This window comes from Kogia breviceps, chromosome 11 (assembly GCF_026419965.1).
Source record: "Kogia breviceps isolate mKogBre1 chromosome 11, mKogBre1 haplotype 1, whole genome shotgun sequence".
In the NCBI taxonomy this organism is placed as follows: Eukaryota; Metazoa; Chordata; class Mammalia; order Artiodactyla; family Physeteridae; genus Kogia; species Kogia breviceps.
In genome coordinates this window covers 86,902,971-86,924,432 of record NC_081320.1, presented here as the reverse complement: position 1 = coordinate 86,924,432, position 21,462 = coordinate 86,902,971, and positions in this window count along the sequence as shown.

Genomic DNA, 21,462 nt, shown 5'->3' with positions numbered 1-21,462 from the left:
GTGGCTTAAACAATAGAACTAATTTTCACACAGTTCTGGAAGCTAGAAATCTAAGATAAGGGTGCCAGCAGGGCTGGTTTCTGGTGAGACCTCTCTTCCTGGCTTGCAGACAGCCTTCTTCTTGCCGTATATTCACATGGCCTTTCTTCTGTGTGCATATGGAGTAAGGGAGAGAAAGAGATCTCTGTTGTCTCTTCCTCTTCTTATGAGGACACCTGTCCTATTGGATTAGGGCTGCATTCTTATGACCTTATTTAACATTATTTATCTCTTTAAAGGCCTTACTTCTAAATACAGTCATATTGGGGTTAGTGCTCCAATGTATACGTTTGGTAGGGACACAATTCAGTTCATAACAAAGTTCAAAAATTTTGCTTTGTTCAGCTTGCTGACTTATCCATATGGTGACTGATTTCCCCAAGACAAAATATAAATTAACAATTTTTAAATGTGAAAAAACTTTAAAACATGATTACTACGTTCAAAGAGATAAAAAAGGATCAAAAGTCAGTAACTGAATAAAATTTCCAAAATTGAAAAATATAATTACTAAATTAACGAAACGCACATTTGTCGTTTTTGGCAGAGAACTCATCTTCAGTACTATTCCACATCCACCACATGTGCTCCAGATGATGAAGGAATCCCTACAGGGCAATTTTGCACTTTACTTTTCATGGTTCTTAGTGTTATAGCCATTCTGGATGTGGTTTATTTCTGGATAATTTCTTGCCCAAGATTTCTACAAGATATATGTATTTTGATTTGGGACCAGAGGATCTGAAATTTAGATCCCAGTAAGAGGTAGGTCTAGGGAATCTGACAAAGACTGATAGATGTATATATATAAACAGGTACACTAGATTACCTATAAATATTATTAAATATTATATAATAATTCCCCAATCACTTTCTCAAACATGTTCAAGGGACAGTCTTTTTAAAATATGTATATACATTTAACACATGTATTGATATATATGTTTCTTTAAGAAATCTTGCTAAATTCCATAATTCTAATGAAGATGTTCCATGTTATTCAGTTTTCCTGCTGCCATAAAAACAGCAACAACATCAACAAAATAGCAGTGGTAGGGAGGGGAGCTTTGCAATGTGTTTATTAGGATATGATGACAATGTTCTGTATGAAATGCATCTGTTGTGTGACTGGTTGCTCAGTTGATTTATTTAACTGATTATACACACTTGTGAAAGCTTTAAATCACATGGGCCTATTGTTTTCATTTGATTCAATCTTAACTTCATGGTCCTTTCTCAAGGCCAATATCAGTAAGCCTCTCAGTACGGGCTGGGAGAAATGCAAATGAACATATCCGACGTTGTTAATGTGCGACAGACATTGGAGTACGTGCTTAAATCTCTTGATTCATTTTATATTTATAGGAAGTAATCTGAGGTACATATAATTTTATTTTACAAATATCACAAATCAGGACATTGAGTCTCAGAGAAATAGACCATACTAAGTCATCCAGCTACCAGTACAAGAACAGCATTTGAAATTTCAGGAAAGGGAGGGATCAAGATGGCAGAATAGGAAGTCCCTGAGCTCACCATCCTCCACCAACACACCAAAACTAAAACTAAATATACAGCAACTCTTGATGAGAATGACCTTAAGACTAGTAGAATGGCTTCTCTGCAACCAAGGTTATAAAAAAGAGAACTATATGGGATCTGGCAAGAGGGAAAGAAAAGCAATCAAGTTGGGACCCACACCCCTAACAGGTGAACAAGAAGAGAATTGGGATATCACAGGCTCAGGTATACTCCTTAAGAGCAAGGGGTTCAAGCCCCATATTAGGCACTTCAGCCCTGGGTTCTGGCACAAGGAAGATGAGTCCCCTTGGCTAGATTGAAAATCAGCTGGGATTACCAGAGGACTATAAGAAATCAAGACTCTGCTCTTGAACAGAGCATACATAGATTGCTTTCCCCCAGTCATAATGCAGAGGCAGAAGAGTGAAAACCTGCTGCTCTGGCTGGCCTGCCAGAACTGCCTTAGCATGCCCTCCAGCCTGCACTGGGCTCCTGCTCCAGCCCCTCTGGCTCCAGCACTGCTCCCTGCCAAGGTAGAGACTCCCATCTTGTGCATCAAGGTGAAACACAGCCAGCTCAGAAGTGCAGCTTCAGCCCCTCAGGCCCTGACACTGCCACCAGCCAAGGTGGAGACCACCACTGCATGGACTAGGGAGGAAAGGAACCAACTTAGAAGTGCTGCTCCAGTGCCTTGGGCCCAGCCCTGCCCCCGACCAAGGCTGAGACTGTCATCACTCCAGGGAGAAGCCTAACTCCCTCAGTGGTCCTGCTTCAGCTCCTCAGGCCCCAACCCCACCCCCCAACAGGGCAGCCATTGAGCCTGGGAGGTGCTCCTGCTCACACCAGGCTCTACTCTAGCCCCTTTGACTCCAGCTCTACCTCCCACCAATGCAGCAGATGCCAGCACATTTTGGAAGAAGATGCAGCTCATGCTCACTTCAGACAAAGATCTCCCACCAAAGCCACTGGGTACACATAGACTGCATAGAGATTCTCCCACACATGGATACATGTTCAAGACCAGTTACCAGGAAAGGTAACTGTTTTGCCTAATTTCATAGCCACTTCTAGCCCCTGGGAAAAAAAAGAAAAAAGAAAAAAAAAGAAAAAAAGAAAACTTAATGAAATGGAGAGAAATAATTTACATAATAAAGAGTTCAAAGAAATAGTAATAAAAATGCTCACTGAAATTGGGAAAAGAATAGAGAAACACAGTGAGAACTTCAACAAAGAACTAGAAAATATAAAAAAGAATAATCAGAGCTGAAGAATAAAATAACTGAAATAAAAATACACTAGAAGGGATTAACAGCAGATTGGATGATACAGAAGAATGCATAAGCAACATGAAAGACAGAATAGTGGAAATCACCCAATCAGAACAGCAAAAAGAAAACATTTTTTTTAAATAAAATGGGGATAGTTTAAGATACCTCTGAAACAACATCAAGTATACTAACATTCTCACTTTAGGGTTCCTGAAAAAACAAAAGAGAGGGAGAAAGGTGTAAAAAATATATTTAATGAAATTATGACTGAAAACTTTCCTAACCTGAGGATGGAAACAGATATCCAGATCCAAGAAGTACAGAGTCATAAACAAGATGAATTGAAAGAGGCCCACACCAAGACATATCATAATTAAAATGGCAAAATTTAAAGACAGAAAAATTTAAAGGCAGTGAGAGAAAAATAGTTACATACAGGGAACACCCCCCCCTCCCAGTAAAGCTATCAGCTGATTTTTCAGCAGAAACTTTGCAAGCCAAAAGGGAGTGGTGGGATATATTTAAGGTGCTAAAAAGAAAAAGGATACAGCCAAGGATATTCTACCTATCAAGATTATCATTCAAAACTGAAGGAGGGGCTTCTCTGGTGGCGCAGTGGTTGAGAATCCGCCTGCCGATGCAGGAGACACGGGTTCGTGCCCTGGTCCGGGAAGATCCCACATGCCGTGGAGCAACTAAGCCCGTGAGCCATGGCCACTAGGCCTGCGCGTCCGGAGCCTGTGCTCTGCAACGGGAGAGGCCACAACAGTGAGAGGCCCGCATACCGAAAAAAAAAAAAAAAAAAAAAAAAAAACTGAAGGAGACCTAGAGTTTCCCAGACAAGCAAAAACTAGAAGTATTAGTCACCAATAAACTGGTCTTACAAGAAATGTTAAAGGGTCTTCTTTAAGCAAAAAGACTTTTCTAAAGGCTATAACAGGAAATAAGGAAATATGTGAAGGGAAAATTTTCACTGGTAAAGGTAAATATACAGTAAAGGCAGTGGATAAACCACTTAAATAAGCTAGTTCAAAAAATTATAAAATCAACTATACTTACAATAAATAGTTAAGGGATAGGTACAAAGATCTAAAATATGATATAAAAAACATAAAACATGAGGAGGTATAAAAATGTAGAGCTTAAGAATGTGTTTGAACTTAATAAATATCTGTTTAAAACAAGTAGATATAGGTCTCTATATATAAACCTCATGGTAACCACAAATAAAAAATCTAAAAGAGATACAGAGAAAACAAAGAGAAATGAATATAAGTACATACCTATCAATAACCACTTTAAATTTGTATGGACTAAATGCTCCAATCAAAAGACATAGGTAAAAAAAAAAAAAAAAAGACATAGGGTGGCTGATTGGATAAAAAAAACAAGACCTATATGTATTCCGCCTAAAGGAGACTCTCTTCAAAGCTAAAGACACATACAGACTGAATGTAAAAGGATGAAAAAGATATTCCATGCAATTGGGAAGAAAAAGACAGCTTTGGTAATAATACTCATATAAGACAAGGTAGAATTTCAAACAAAGTATATAACAAAAGATAAAGAAGGGCTTTATATAATGATAAAGGGGCCAATGCAAGAAGAGGATATAACATTTGTAAACATATATGCACCTAGTACAGAAGCAACTAAATATTTCAAACAAATATTAACAGACATAAAGGGAGAGGTAGACAGTAATACAATCATAGTAGGGAATGTTAACACCACAGTTACATCAATGGGCAGATCATCCAGACAGAAAATCAAGAAGGAAGCAGTGGCTTTAAATGACACATTAGACCAGATGTCCTTAATCAAGATCTACAGGACAGTCCATCCAAAGAGCACATTACACATTCTTTTCAAGTACACATGGAACCTTCTCCAGGATAGATCACATGCTCAGCCACAAAACAAGTGTCAATAAATTTAAGATGACTGAAATTATATCCAGCATTTTGTCTGACCATAATTGTATGAAACTAGAAATCAATTACAAGAATAAATATGGAAAAAACACTAACATGTGGAGACTAAAAACATGCTACTAAAAAACCAATGGGCTGATGAAGAAATCAAAGAATAAATCAGAAACTAGCTTAAAACAAATGCAAATAGAAACACAGCTTTCCAAAATCTATGAGATGTAGCAAAAGCAGTTCTAAGAGGGAAGTTTGTAGCAATACAGGCTTACTTCAAGAAACAAGAAAAATCTCAAATAAACAACATAAAGGTACATCTAAAGGGATTATAAAAACAAAGCCTAAAGTCAAGAGAAGAAAGGAAACAATAAATATCAGAGTGGAAATAAATAAAATAGAGACCCCCAAAATAGAAAAGTTAAATAAAACAAAGGGCTGATTTTTTAAAAATATGAACAAAATTGATAAACTGTTAGCCAGAGTCACTAAGAACAAAAAGAGAGAGGGCCCAAGTAAACAAACTTAGAAGTTAAAGAACAGAAGTTATAACCAATATCACAGAAAAACAATGAACAGTTATGCGCCAGCAAATTGGACAACCTAGAAGAAATGAATGAATTTCTAGAAACATCCAATCTTCCAGGCTGAATTAAGAAGAAATAGGAAATCAGAGCAGACCAAATACTAGTATTGAAATTGACTCAGTAATCAAAAGGCTCCCAACAAACAAAAGTACAGGACCAGACAGCTTCACAGGGAAATAACAGCAAACATTTATAGAAGTTTAACACTTATTCTTCTCAAATTATTCCAAAAACATGAAGAGGAGAGAACAATTCCAGATTCATTCTATGGGGTCAGCGTCATCCTGATACCAAAACCAGGCAAAGACACTACACAAAAAGAAAACTACAGGCCACTATCCTTAATGAACATAGATGCAAAAATCCTCAATAAAACATTAGCATTCTAAATTCAACAACACATAAAAAGGATCATACATCATGACACTCAAGTAGGATTTATTCAAGAGATGAAAGGATGGTTCACTATCTGTAAATTAATCAATGTGATATACCAGATTAACAAGTTGAAAAATAAAAATTACTTGATCATTTCAATAGATGCAGAAAAAGCTTTTGACAAAATTAGACATCCATTTATGATAAAAACTCTCAACAAAGTAGGTATAGAAGGAAAATATCTCAACATAATACAAGCCCTTATGACAAACCCACAGCTAACATCATACTCAATGGTGAATGAAGAATGATTGTCTTCTAAGTTCAGAAAAAAGACAGGGATGCCCACTCTCACCACTTCTATTTAATATAGTATTGGTAGTCTTAATCATAGCAATGAGATAAGAAATAGAAATTAAAGCTTCCAAATTGGAAGGGAAGAAGTAAAACTGTCACTTTTTCGCTGAAGGCATGACACTATATATAGAAAACCCTAAAATCTCCACCAAAAAACAATTAGAACTAATACATGAATTTAGAAAAGTTGAAGGATACAAGAAAAATATACAGAAATATTTTTCATTTCTATATACTAGTTTCTATCAGAAACAGAAATCACAAAAATCCCATTTATAACCACATCAAAATGAATAAAATATCCAAGAATACATTAACAAAAGAGGTGAAAGACCTGTACTCTAAAAACTATACGACTTCGAAGAAGAAATTGAAGATGATACAAATAAATGTTAAGATCCCATGTTCATGGATTGGAAGAATTAGTACTATTAAAATGACCATACACCCAAAGCAATCTACATATTTAATGTAATCCCTATCAAAATATGCACAATATTTTTCACAGAACTAGAACAAATAATCCTAAAATGTGTATGGAACCACAAAAGACCTTGAATAGTCAAAGCAATCTTGAGAAAAAAAAGAACAAAGCTTGGAGGTATCACACTCCTGACTTCAGACTGTACTACAAAACTAAAGTAATCAAAACAGTATGGCACTGTCACAAAAACAGACACATAGATCAGTGGAACAGAATAGAGAGCCATAATAAACCCACACATATACGGTCAAGTGATTTATGACAAAGGAGGAACAATACACAATAGAGAAAAGACAAACTCTTCAATGAATGGTATTGCTAACAGTTGATAATTACATGTAAAAAGAATGAATTAGAATATTTTCTCACACTTTGTACAAAATCAAAATCAAAATGAGCTGGAAACTATAAAACTCCTAGAAGAAAGCCTAGGCAGTATGGTCTTTGACATTGGTCTTAGCAATATTTTTTTTGGCTCTGTCTCCACAGACAAGGGAAACAAGCAAAACAAACAAATAGGACCTAATCAATCTTAAGACCTTTTACACAGTGAATAAAACCTACACAATGAAAAGGCAACCTACTGAATGGGAGAAGGTATTTGCAAATGCTATGTCTGATAAGGTGTTTAAAAACAAAATATATAAGGCATTCATACAACTTAATATCATGAAAACATACAACCTAATTTAAAAATGGGCAGAGGACCTGAATATGCATTTTTCCAATAAGAAATACAGATGGCCAACAGGCACATGAAAAGATACTCAACATCACTAATCATCAGGGAAATGTAAATCAAAACTACACTGAGGGCTTCCCTGGTGGCGCAGTGGTTGAGAATCCGCCTGCCGATGCAGGGGACATGGGTTCGTGCCCCAGTCCGGGAAGATCCCACGTGCCGCGGAGCAGCTGGGCCCATGAGCCATGGCCGCTGAGCCTGCGCGTCCGGAGGCTGTGCTCCGCAACGGGAGAGGCCACAACAGTGAGAGGCCTGTGTACCACCAAAAAAAAAAAAAAAAAAAAAAACCACACTGAAATATCACCTCATACCTGTCAAAATGGCTACCAACAAAAAGACAAGAAATAACAACCATCAGTGAGGGTGTGGAGGAAAGGGAACCATATAACACTGTTGGTGGTAACGTAAATTGGTACAGCCACTGTGGAAAACAGTATGGAGGTTCCTTAAAAAATTAAAAATAGAACTACCATAAGATCCAGCAATTTCACTCCTGAGTATTTATCTGAAGGAAACGAGAACACGAATTTGAAAAGATATATGTACCCCAATTTTCATGGCAGCATTATTTACAATAGCCAAGATATGGAAGCAATATAAGTGTCCATCAACAGATGAACGGCTAAAGAAGATTTGGCATTTGTGTGTATACACACACACAATGGAATATTACTCAGACACAAAAATAATAAAATCTTGCCATTTGTGACAATATGGATGGACCTAGAGGACATTATGCTTAGTGAAATAAGTCAGACTGAGAAAGACAAATACCGTATTTTCACTTATATGTAGAATCTAAAACATAAAACAAATGAACAAATACAACAAAACAGAAACAGACTCACATATACAGAGAACAGACTGTTTTGCCAGAAGGGATAGGCATGGTGGGAGGGGTAAAATAAATGAGGGGAATGAAGAGTTACAAACTACTAGGTATAAAATAGATACATTATAAGGATATAATGTACAGCACAGGAAATATAGCCAATATTTAATAACTTTATACGGAATATAATCTATAAAAATATCTAATTTCTATGTTGAATTCCTGAAACAAATATAATATTAAGCCAGCTATACTTCAACTAAAAAAAAGAACACTATTTGAATCTCAGCCTTTATTCCAAAATACATACTTTCTACAGAAAATCCTTTTGTCTTAGAATGTAAAACTCTATTAACACATGCCTTTAATAATATCATGCAATTCAACATACATCCCTGTAATTTAGTTACACTTTGCAATAATCTTTTATCCAAACATTTTTATTTTTTTTCAGTAGCTACTAGCAATAGTTACTCATTTTGAGTAACGAGAAAAGAGAAAATTATGGAGGAGAAACTTTTGTTTTCAATCTGGGAAAGAAATGTGTAGGTCAAGTTTTGCGAGTGGCTGCATCTTGGGATTATATTAGTTCAAGTGGTACAAGAAAAGACCACATACATGCTGAATGCAAGGGAAATTATTGCAAAATATATCAATTTTATGTACTTAAAAATGTATCCTCTGCCTTGGATCCACAAAGAAAATTGGAAATAACATAATGATCTATACTATTAACTGTGAAATCAGACCCCAAACTCACTTTCATTTAGCCTTGGCAAGAGGTTCTCCCTCAGAAAAGCCTCCATAAACCAGGTTGAGATCATGATTCCTAATGTCCCATAGCATTTTTAGTTTAGCTTAGGTGTTTCCATTTGAAGGAGCAACATCTTCAGAGCCAAGAATGTACCCTGCATTGCATATGCACACACATAGCTTCAGAAAGCTCAGACTGCGAGTTGTGAGGACTACTCTCCCCAGATTTGTCAAAGTAGTTCCAATTTCAAATGTTATGTTCCAGAGTCATTTTAAAAGCTTAATTAAGCATATTTCTCATGATTATAGGTTATTAAAAATCAAACATATCCAAGTACTGGCATACCTCAGAAATGCTGTGGGTTTGATTCGAGACCACCACAATAAACCAAATATTGCAATAAAGAAAGTCACACAAATTCTTTCCTTCCCTAGTGCATATAAAAGTTATGTTTACACTATACTGTAGTCTATTAAGTGTGCAATAGCACCATGTCTAAAAACACCAGTGTAGGGCTTCCCTGGTGGTGCAGTGGTTGGGAGTCCGCCTGCTGATGCAGGGGACACAGGTTCGTGCCCCGGTCTGGGAAGATCCCACGTGCCACGGAGCGGCTGGGCCCGTGAGCCGTGGCCACTGATCCTGCGTGTCTGGAGCCTGTGCTCCGCAATGAGAGAGGCCACAGCAGTGAGAGGCCCGCGTACCGCAAAAAGAAACAAACAAACAAACAAAACCCCACCAGTGTATATACTTTAATTTAAAAATGCTTTATTGCTAAAAAATGCTAACCATCAACTGAGTTCAGTGAGTCACAGTAGTAACATCAAAGATCACTGATCACCATAGCAAATATAGCAATAATGAAAATGTCTGAAATATTGTGAAAATTAGCAGTGTGAGACATAGACATGAAAAAGCAAATGCTATTGGTAAAATGGCACCGATAGACTTGCTTGATGCAGGGTTGCTACAAACCTTCAATTTGTAAAAAATGCAGTATCTTTGGAGCACAATGAAGTGAAGCACAATAAAACCAGGTATACCTGCATATCGTCTTAACGAATATTAACGAAGGAATTTGAGCAGGTGCCATTTAGCAGGTCTAGTCGAACTTTTGAATCTCTCATTCAACATGAAAACCACCTACCAAGAAACAACCATATCACATTGAACCCTCCAAGTCTCCCATTTATATACATAAGGCAGGCATCTGAGTGTTTGTAACATACTAGGTACACAAAAGTAGCAATTTTAAGTATTATTGTTTTCATTCTGAGGGATCCTCTACTTTTTTAGGAAATATATACTGATATACATTGTAAAATATTAAGAACATAGAGTATGTAAAATTTTAATGTGCACACAAAACTCTTTTACAACCTTCTTACTCACTAAGTGGTCCCACATTAAAATAAAATAAATCTTCACCCAAAGAGAAAGCACTTAAAATGTGCAGCCTTTTCAGATTTTAGTCCCCCAAAGAGTTCATTTTTCTTAATAGTGTCAGATATAATAAAACCATCCGTTTCAAGGAAAAAATAATTAAAGCACTTAGCATGACGTTTTACTTTCAGTATTTAAAAATCAGCTATTTCTTATGATCAGTAGTTTGGGATTCCATTAGATTTTATCATACTAAACATAGATTTACACAACAGATACTAATGACTGGACTCATAGACATTTAACTAAGTCGTAAACCAGGATATCTGCCAAGAACATATGTTCTTAAAAATTATGCAGAGAATGCAAAATGATCATGAAAACTGGAAGCACACAAAGAACACAGATCCTACCAAAAGATGTTTTCCATGTGTTTCATTTCTTTCAAAGCCAGGCCATGCTTATACAGATACACCTTAATTGATTAGTTGTTTTTATCCATTCATTTTAATATATTCGTTCATTTCAATATGCATTGGGTGCATCCTATACACTAGGCACTATCATTGGACCAATGATCTTAAAAAATAAGTAAAAAGAAAAAAATAGTCCCAGTCCCTGTCCTCAAAGAACCGACAAAGTAGTTGGAAACAGTATAAAATAAAATAAGTATAGTTCAATGTGCTCAGGCAGTATTACTGAAGGGACATGTAGTGAGCACTGGGAAATTGCATTTACTTGCAGAAGGTGATCTGCAAAGGTTTCAGAGAGGGTGTTAAAATGAACCAGTTGAGATAAGGGGAAAAATTCAGTGGAGAAGAGAAAGGCCATATGGAGGCACGTTCCTGGTCTCTGCTGGTGGGAGCGTATTTTAGATCTGTGCTCCTCAATGTGTTTTCCTTTAAGAACCAAAATCAGAATTCCCTCAGCACTTGTGTAGATTTCTGAGTTTCACCTGGAGCTACTGGAGCTGAATCCGTAAGGATGTGGCCAAAACACATGCTTGCCCTGTCCCTATGCAGGATGTGTCTGCAGTATCAGATGCACAGAAGGAGAAGTAACATATCGCTTAGAGCTAACGGTAGCCTCTCATGAAGGTATTACCACCTCCTCCTTATAAACTGCCAGTTATAATGTCTTCTGTTCTAAATAAAAATGTTTTCTAGTTGTTTACATTATTTTCATTTTTGAATAATAAAAATACAACAAAACAAATTCCTTAAAAAACATCATTTATGATGACAGACATTTCTTATGCTTTCTTGAATAAAATCACCTTCCTATAATCTAGGTCATTTTCAGAACTGTAAAGTTTTCCATTCACTGCCACAGGGTGAAAAGGGACTTTAAGTATTACTGCTGGTTGGGGCAGTTTGGTTTCTAATGAGCAGAAATACCTACATGCTATTCACTGAATAGCATGCATAGTTATTTCAATTAATCCACACCAATATCTCTATTATGATAATAGTAATAATAATAAATCCCTACCATTATTTGCGTAACACATTTAAGATAAAATCTAGAATAACTTTTAAAGTAGAACTACCTGGCTATAATTTGCAATTACCCCCCCCCACAGTAAATTTCAGCTGTTATCTATTACTCAATAATTTAAATCTGATTGCATCTCCCTGATCTAAATAACAAATATCCCCTGACCCCCTTCTTAAGTTTAGAAGCCTTCTAATCTTCCTTCATTTCAGTGATAAGCGTGGACAGAGAAAATATTGTCCCCTTAAAAATTAAAAACAAAGTAACGTAAAATACCATATGTGGGCCAGATGCAACCTTTAAATGGCTGCTAACTTTTCAACAAGAATTTGCATTCTTACTAACAATCCCCATGTTCTTTTACTTCTTGAGATACATCTAAGTTTCAGTTAAAAACAGCTTCATCGTGACTGTTATTTTTTCTTCCTATCTAATAAAAATAAATGTACACTCATGAGGAGTGTATCAAAATTTGGGAATAATTTTGTTCAGTCTTCTTACCCTGACCTCCAACATAATCTTTAAAGTTAATAAGAAGAGTGAAAGCCACTTCTAAATGTTAACTGATTACTTGGAAGTTTAAAATCTGCTTGAAGATTTGTCATCAGAAATTTCTTGATATACGCCATTTTCCTCAGTCTGAAAGTTACAATAACATTTAGTAAAACAGAATTGTGTTTAACTTTGCTAATACTGTATTTTTATCATTCTATCAATTCCTAAAAAACAAACAGTAGTAAAGACTAGTATATTTGCAATATAAACAAAAGTACATTTAGGGCAAGAAAGGTGTCTATCAGATATATATATGCTCAGTTCTTTATAGAATTTCAGGTAGCTTCTTCCCAAAGGACACAATCTAAAACCAAATACAGATCTTCTTAGATTTACAACGGGGTTACATTCCAACAAGCTCATTACAGCTGAAAATACCCTAAGTCAAAAATTCATTTATTACACCAAACATACCAAACATCACCGCTTAACCTAGCCTACCTTAAACCTGATCAGAACACTTACATTAGCCTACACTTGTGTAAAATCATCTAACACAAAACGTATTTTATAATAAAGTGTTGAATATCTCATGTAATTTATTGAATATTTTACTGCAGGTGAAAAACAGAATGGTTGTCTGGGTACAGAATGGTTGTAAGTGTTATCAGTTGTTTACCCTTGTGATCATGTGGCAGACTGGGAGCTGTGGCTCACTGCCCAGCCTCACCACAGACTATTGTACCACATTTCATTAGCCCTGAAAAGACCAAAATTCAAAATTCCAAGTCGGTTTCTACTGAATGCATATTGCTTTTGCACCACTGTAACGTAAAAAAATCATAAGTGGAATCACTGTAAGCTGGGGACCATCTGTAAACAGCACAAATGATAGCTATTGTCATGCAAGCTAAAAGTAGTGACAATAACATTTCATTATTTAACAAAAAAATGAAGGTTGGACAAATAATATTTCTCTGGTTAATTCCAAAGATGACTATTATGTGCCAAAAAATCTTTGTCATATATCTACGATGTGAATATGAAAAGGTATAGTCCTTAAGCAGCTCAATATCTAGTGGTGGGTTTAAAGAACCAGACTAGGGAACTTCCTTGGCCGTCCAGCGGTTGACTCCATGCTTCCACTGGAGGGGGCATGGGTTCGATCTCTGGTCAGGGAACTAAGATTCCACATGCCACGTGGTATGGCCAAGATAATAATAATAATGATAAGATTAAGAATTAGACTAAATAACTTTGGTCATGAACTTGGAACTTCATGAACTTGGTCATGAACTTGATCACGAACTTGGAATATCAACTTTGGAAATTTTTTTCTTCAGCTATTGTATGTGCCTAAATTGCCCTACCCATGAGTATTTTACTTGTTTTACATCAATACAACACATCGTTAACAATGTCCTTAGTTTGTTTCTTTGTAATGAGTTCCCATGATTTCTATATGGCATGTCTCCAAATTTGTGTTCACTCATAAAGATGTGACTAGCATCATGGCTTGTTCTTGGCCTATTCAGCCTTTTATTAAGGTGAGAAGCACTGTGATGAATAAAATGCTAATCCAAGTTTCATGATTCATGAAACATTTTTTACTATTTTCCAACATTATTTAAATTAGCTTATAACCATATACATTTCCACACTTACTCCAGATGTAGACGCAAAATAACCTCAAGAGTTCATAAACACTTTCATTTTCTCTTATCAGATCATCATGCTTTATAATTTTGAAGCTTACTTTCTTATTTGAGGAATTGGAGTCAATTAAAGAGGAAAAAACTATGTACAAATGCAAAAAGCTTAAATAAGTGCCAGATGTCGAGAAAATTGCATTCAGATTAATCAAACTCTGAAATATATTAGCAAAATTTTCTGAAGGAAAAACTTGAAGGAATAAGGAAAGTTTAGAAAGATAGGCCTTACTCTCTGTAGTTATTAGTCTCTTGACTGAAAAGTACCAATCCATTGCCCCTGGCTTGTAAATACTGGGATCACCTTAATACCAGCTTGTTTCCAGAGAGCCAAACAGGATTTGTCACGTTCATAATAGGTGTAAAATTACTGTCAAATAAACTTTTTGTTTTTTATTTACTTTTCTTGCTTATTTACTTCTTGAGCAATGTGATTTTTTCATTTAAACATTTTTGTTAGTATTTTAATTGTGTAGGTTAGTTCATCCAAACTTTCACCTTATTGGCAAACTAGTACAACCACCTAAAAAATAGAGGGGACACTGTAGAGCATCCCTCAGGTTATGATTTATACACTGAATAAATAAGGCAGTGGAAAGAAGTCACAGCTTTGTAAAAAAATTAATGCCAGTATGAGACTGATAACTACCATATACACATCTTTTTTCAGTCCCAGTAAAGCACTGCCATTAATTCATCCAACAAAAATTTATTGTGTATCTACAATGTACTACACAAACATATCAAAAATTCCAGACTTTTGGCAAGTGCTATCATTAACAATGAGAAAGTAAGGTGACAGAAAAATCACATGTTGGGGTGAACTATTTGAGATAAGGTAGTTGTGGGTTTAGATGAAACTAAAGGATAAGAAGGAGCCAGTCATGTAGGAATCTGGAGGTATGGGGTAAGGGCACCACAATCCAGACAAAACACCGAGAAAATGCAAAGTCTCTGAAGTCAGAAAGGACACAGCCAGGAGAGGGAGAGACTCATGAGATAAGGATGGAGAGAGACTAGGGAAAGGTCAGGCAGGGCCAAGCAGGCCAAGAAAAGGAGTTTGGGTTTTCTCCTTAAAGGAGTAGAAAGTCACTAATAGTTTTAAATCTGGGAAATGACATAATTTTACTTATGTTGGAAAAAAAATCAGTCTGGTTGTTATGAAGAAAATGGATCATAGTGGAGTAGACGGGAAAGACCAATTAGGGAGCTATAGGAACCATCTTGATGAAATAGCATTGTTTCTGAAAATATGATTATATGCGTAATTATCAAGAGCAAGGGTGGGTTCAAGGCATACTTTGTAAAAACACTAATGAGTTGTCAGTAAATTTGATTCTGTGGGTGAGATAAAGAGAAGAATCAAGAATGTATTTCAGATTTCTGATTTGACCAAGTTATTGAGTAATAATCAAATCATTCTTGAGTAATAATGGTGCCCTTAAAAGAGATGAGGAAGAATAAGGGTGAAAATGTTTTCTGGAAAATTTTCAAAGTAAAAAGTTTCCTCATGTTAAATTTGAAATGGTCTTGAAGCATCCAAATGTAGATATACAGTAGACAAGTTTGAAATATGTCCCTTTAGTCTAATGGAGAAATCTCAGATGGAGATATGAATTTTACAGTTACTATCATGCAGATACTGATCAAAACTATGGTAATGAATGGACCACCTTAGGGGTAAAGGTGGAGATAAGTAAGGGGTCCATATTGTTCTGTGGGGAAGTTCCTGATTTAGGCAAATAGTAGAAAAAGAGAAGTAAATCAAGAAGATAATGAAAATAGATGAAAGCCAGGAAGAGTGTATGGTGTCCAACAGGCCAAGAGAGGAACATCCTTCAGAAAGGAGAATATGAAGTCGTTGGGTAAGACAAAAATGTGTCTGTTGACAAGAACACTTTCACTGGCGTGATAAGGATGAAACTGCCCTGGAGACAAGATTGACAAGGGAAGAAGTGGAAACACTGTGTACAGGAAAGTGTTTTATTTGTTTAGAGTGTTGCTCTAAAGGGGAGCAGAGAAATGGGAAGGACATGAGGAGAAAAGGGACTTTTTAAAAAAATTAATGAGAGCTACTAAAGAATGTTTCTTTGTTTATAGAAATAAAAAACGATAGCGTAGAGAGTGCTGAGACAGAAGAGAAGGAATAAATGAAGGAACAAAGTCCCTGAAAAGGCAAGGAGGATTGAGATCCAGGGTCCAAGGGGAGAGACTAGCCCACCAGAGGGGTCTTTGGGTAGATGATGTCTTTTTCATAGGTCTCAAAGTAATTCTTTTCCAAATTAGGCCTGGAAAGTCAGTCATCCAATGTATTTGAAGGTTACCAATTCATCTTGAGGAAAATGTCCTTCAGTGTGGAAATGTGAAATGCATTAATTTTTTTTTTTCTCTCCCAGTATCCTGAAGGGAGAAGTTTGTTCAGGCTCACAAAGACCTACACTAGAGAACTGCCTATATTCAAGGCAAGTAAGAAACATACTTGGAAAAATAATAAAGACTCCTGAGGGATTGTGCAGAGAAAAATCACCAGATTCTGAAATGAGACAAATGAAAGTTAGTTGGGTTTTTATTTAACAACTGCATAGTAATTCCAACTTGGGGACATGAAGTAGTGTAAACAAAATCCTAGACAATAGCATGATATCACTGTCCATTACAGGAATATAATTTGCAATTAAAAGAAAACCTAACCTGAATGGGCGCTAACAAAAAATGAAACCTATTAGAATCTGGATATTCTAGCAATAACATTTAGGCATGCCCTTGGCTCAGGGTTCAAACCAAGTGATCATGGCCTGCTTCTTCTCTTTCTATAGAAATCTGATTTGCTTTCTTAGTGTTGTCTCAATTATCAAGCATGCTCTTCTCTCTTGCATAAGATAATCGCACAAAACTCTTTTTAATGCTCATCAGAAACACTTTAAAGAAAAAAAAAAAAAGATGAGCAGCAAACAGGGAGAAGGCATTTGAAACATGTAACAAAGTAATAATTTGTAAAATGTATTACTACAAAATTCCCAAAGGAAAAAAAAAATGGCAAAGTCATGACTGGGCAGTAGCAACTAGAATAAGAAACATAAATGGTTCAAAAACATTGAAGTTGTTCAATACCATTAAAAAATAAGAAAATCCAAAATGAAATAACAATAAAGCATTATTCCATAGGCACTAGAACGACTAAAATTAAAATGTGATGACAAGGATGTGCAGCAATGGAACAATGCAACGTTTCTACTTGCTGGTGTGAGTGTAAACTGTCACAGTTACTTTGGAAAAGAGTTTGACGTCACTTAGTAAACCTGAAGATGCACATATTTACACCTGGCCTTTCTATACTTAGGTGTATATCCTAGAGAGACTGGCCACAAGGAGTCATGTACAAAGTGCTCAAAACAGTAATAATGATGAAAAATTCGATCAACAGTAGAGAAGATAGATAGATTATAGACAGATAGATGACAGATAAATTGTGGTATATATTCTGCTTATTCAGTAGAGCATTATAAAGCAGTGAAAATAAATGAACTATAGCAAGTAGTCACAACATGGATCTCAAGAATGAAATGTTGAGCAAAAGTAGCTGGTCAAAAGGAATATATAAAATATGATTCTATGTATGTAAAGTTCAAAATGGGCAAAAATTTCACCAAATATTTTTTAAGGTTATATACATATATGTTAGAACTCAATGTAAGTATAAAGAATAGTACAGCACTTAAGGAAGTGGTTATGCCTGTGAAGGGGCTGGTAAAGAGGATGAGTTAATGTGGGAGGACTTCTATTTCATTGGAAAACTATTTATTTATTAAGCTTAGTATTGGATACATGCATACTATGCATATTATATACTTTTCAGTATGTATGATATATTTCACAATAAAGAGTTAACCAAATGAAGTTAACCACATACACCTAAGATGCTAATTATATCTGTAACACCAGTCATGTGCTGGTGAAGCTGGTGTGCTTACGCACACCTTTTGCAAAGTTCCTGGCAATACATACCCAGAACTATGAAAATCCTCTTTTTTTCTGACCTCATAATAATATCACTCATTTCATTATAAAGAAAAAAATACAGAAATTAAGTTTTTGCTCTCTTTGCAAATGCATTTTCCACTACTCTTACTTAGATGTTTTAAACTATCATACCAAACAAACTGCTCCTTCCAGTTTTATCTCTGTGTCTTTCTATAAGCTTTAAACGTCTGCAAAAATCTCAATTTCTTCAGAATGGGTTGCTACCCTCCTTGTCTTCCTGCTAAAGTTCTCTGTACCTTTCAGGATGCAATGCAAATGCTCTTTCTTCATGTCAGCTGTATTTGATCCATATATCATAGTTAAATTTCTCTCCACTGTGTTTCCATCTTTGTATGTTTATCTATGATGGCATGGTTCATGTGATTTCCTATGAGATTGTTAGCTCTTTCAAGCCAAGGAGTGGTTTATTCACATCTGAATCTTTCCCCAACAGGAAATTCTATAAATAATTGTTTAATGAATATTTGTTAATTGAAAGAGAGAAGAGATGACCTGTTTACAACAGCATTGTTTATCATAAGAAAACTCACAACCCAAGTGTCTACTGGATGGGGGAATGATCTCTTAATTATAGTGTATCCATTTGATGAAGTATTATGCACTCATTAAAATGCTATTGTAAAGTCAGTATTAAGATATTGAAAAAACTTAATGATATAATGGTAACTAAAGTAACTCATGAGAAAGAAGGGAATTTTATTGAATATCTATATTACAACTATACAAAAATATATATACACAAACAGGAATTTGAAGACAGAATAAAATAGCCTACATATGAAATATTTACATATATTTATATTCACATAAATATGAAAGTGATTGTGGATTCTTTGTTGAAACTTTTTCTTCATAATACAGTTTTTTAGAAGTTGTATTTAAAGTTTAATATTTTCATATACAATTGACTGAGATTTTGATTCTCATAATATGATGGTCATATTCAGGGCAATCTCTATTCCCTTTCTTAGCATACAGCTCAATATACATGCTGGAGGCCAAAAAAGCAGTTTCATTGCTTCACTACGAAGCAATTTCTAACTCCAACCAATTAAATGATAATGAACTTTTAAAAAAATAAGCATTCAAAAATGAATTTTCAAGAATAATCCTAGGTCACCAACTAGTAAAGTAAGGAAAAAAGTAAATTAAAAAAAAACTGTTGAAATGCATAATTACAAACTGTAAGGATTTCATAAAATTTTAAGATGTTCTATGAATCACTCAGTGTAAGCATCTGTGATTGCACTAATTACTGTCCCTTCCTGAAGTCACAGGCAGCATATAATACAGGACTGCTTCCCATGTGGGAGCATAAATGTACAAAATCAGCACTATCTATCATCTTTGCCTAGGTTACACATCTAAATCGGCTCTGGAACATTACAAATGGATTCCTGGGCCCCATCCCAAATTAGTCTGGGGAGGTGCTCCAGGCTTCCCTAGTTTTAAGAACTCCTCAGGAGACTTAAATGTACGGCCCAGGTTGAAAAATACTTGCTTAGAGAATGAAAATCATTTTTAAAGTTAGCATAAATCTTAGTGAGATAAAGAACTCACATTGAAAAAAAGGTATCATTACATATAGTATCTTTGGCATAACAATGGTTAATCAAAAGCTCTGGAGATCAGGTCATTGCAGTACCTCGTGTGGTAATTGAATTCAACACGTCTGAAACCAATCTCTCTCTTGTTTTTCTCCTTCACTACTAAGCCAGCGATTTTTAGCATACTTTTAGCTAAAGTGCACTTTTAGCACACTTTTTTAAAGCTTTATTGAGATATAGCTGAAAAATAAAACTGTAAAATATCTAAAGTGTGTAACACGACGGTAAGATAAACATATACATTGTGAAAGGATTCTCCCCTGGCACACTTCTGATACTAATTCAGACTCCCTAACTCCAATCCCCATAGTTGAATCCATGCTGAATATCATTACCAAATGTACCTGCCTTGGGCATAACTCTGCTCACTAATCTTCGGTAGGTTCCCATTGATTACTGAACAAAGCTCCAGACCTCAAACTGCTACTTAAGACCCTTGACTATCTGACCTCAGATGATCTGTCCCAACTTACACTTATTTTCCTTCACAGACTGTACATTACAGCCAAGCCATCTAATGTTCTGTGTACCTATCCCCATCCTTCTCCACGTGTGTGTGTGTTTTAAAAAAATTCTTCACAGAGTACATCTAACTTACACAAATTCAAATCTTAATGATCCTCCAATTCCAGCCCTAATTTTGTCTATTTTCCAGGCTTTCCCTGATGTCTGTTCCACTTAAAAGTCTCTACATAATCAATCCAACTAATATAATAATTTGTACTTTGATACCCTGTAACCCTTTACCTTACAGAGTCATTATCATCTTATTACCTGTAGGATGTATAAATGTTTTAAAGATAGTATTTCTGTCTGATCGACTGTCTTACTTCCTTCAGTGTCTTACAACTATTTATTCCCCAGAAACTTTCATTAAATTTATACATTAGAAAGACTTTTGATGCTTCCAGGAAACTCAAAGCATGAAAACAGATAAAATTCTCTATGCCCTTGACCCTCCCAACAATAACAACAAAGTTTCCCTTGTGTCTTTTGTCTGGCTCTATACATTTTTGAAGTATTCAAGCCTGCATTGAGTTCTATACAAACTTCCATCAGATTCCAGAGAAATAAAAATAAATAAGACCTGTCACCTAGGAAAGACATAAAAGAAATGTCAGGGTGCATATTTTAGGGGTTGAGATAAGCAAATAAATACATATTTCATAAAGTTTATAATTTCCATTATATTTAATGTAAGATATGCATACATTTCCACAGGAGTACAGGACAGGTGACTTTGATTTAACTGTGATTTTTAGTAATGCTTAGTTGTACTCTACTGGGTCCTGAATAAGTGGTGTTGGGATTTCTTCTCCCAATCTATCTAGTCTCGCCCTGAGCTGACCTACCCATCCCGGGCTGTCACTTGTGCTTCTTCCCGGATTCCATTTCCCCCCACATCTGCCTCTGCACTCACTTACCAAACACTATCTAGGCCACCGGAGAGAGTCAATTCAGTTCCACGTTTGCTGGTCAGTCCATAAATCACTGACTTTGATTTGAAGAGGAAGGTGGATGTACATTAATTTATTCTGTGTTCTCTAGAAGAGAGAGCACTTGTTACCCCCTGCAATTCTGAGCATGGAGTGATTTTCCATCATTAAATGTATCTTCCCCATGCTTGAGGAATACTCAAAAGAGGAGACCACATCCCATTCTTGTTTTGACATCAAAACACTTCAAAAACATCTATTTCTCTTTACTGTTTTTTTTTCTAATTCTCTGAAGGTCTCAAAAAACCTGAGAAGCCCTGCTCCAAGTTTGCTCCTCTAGGAAAGAACCAATTTTAAACCACTTAATTACCAATCAATCTTAAGTAAGTCAAGCAAAAGCAGCGTCTGACCCA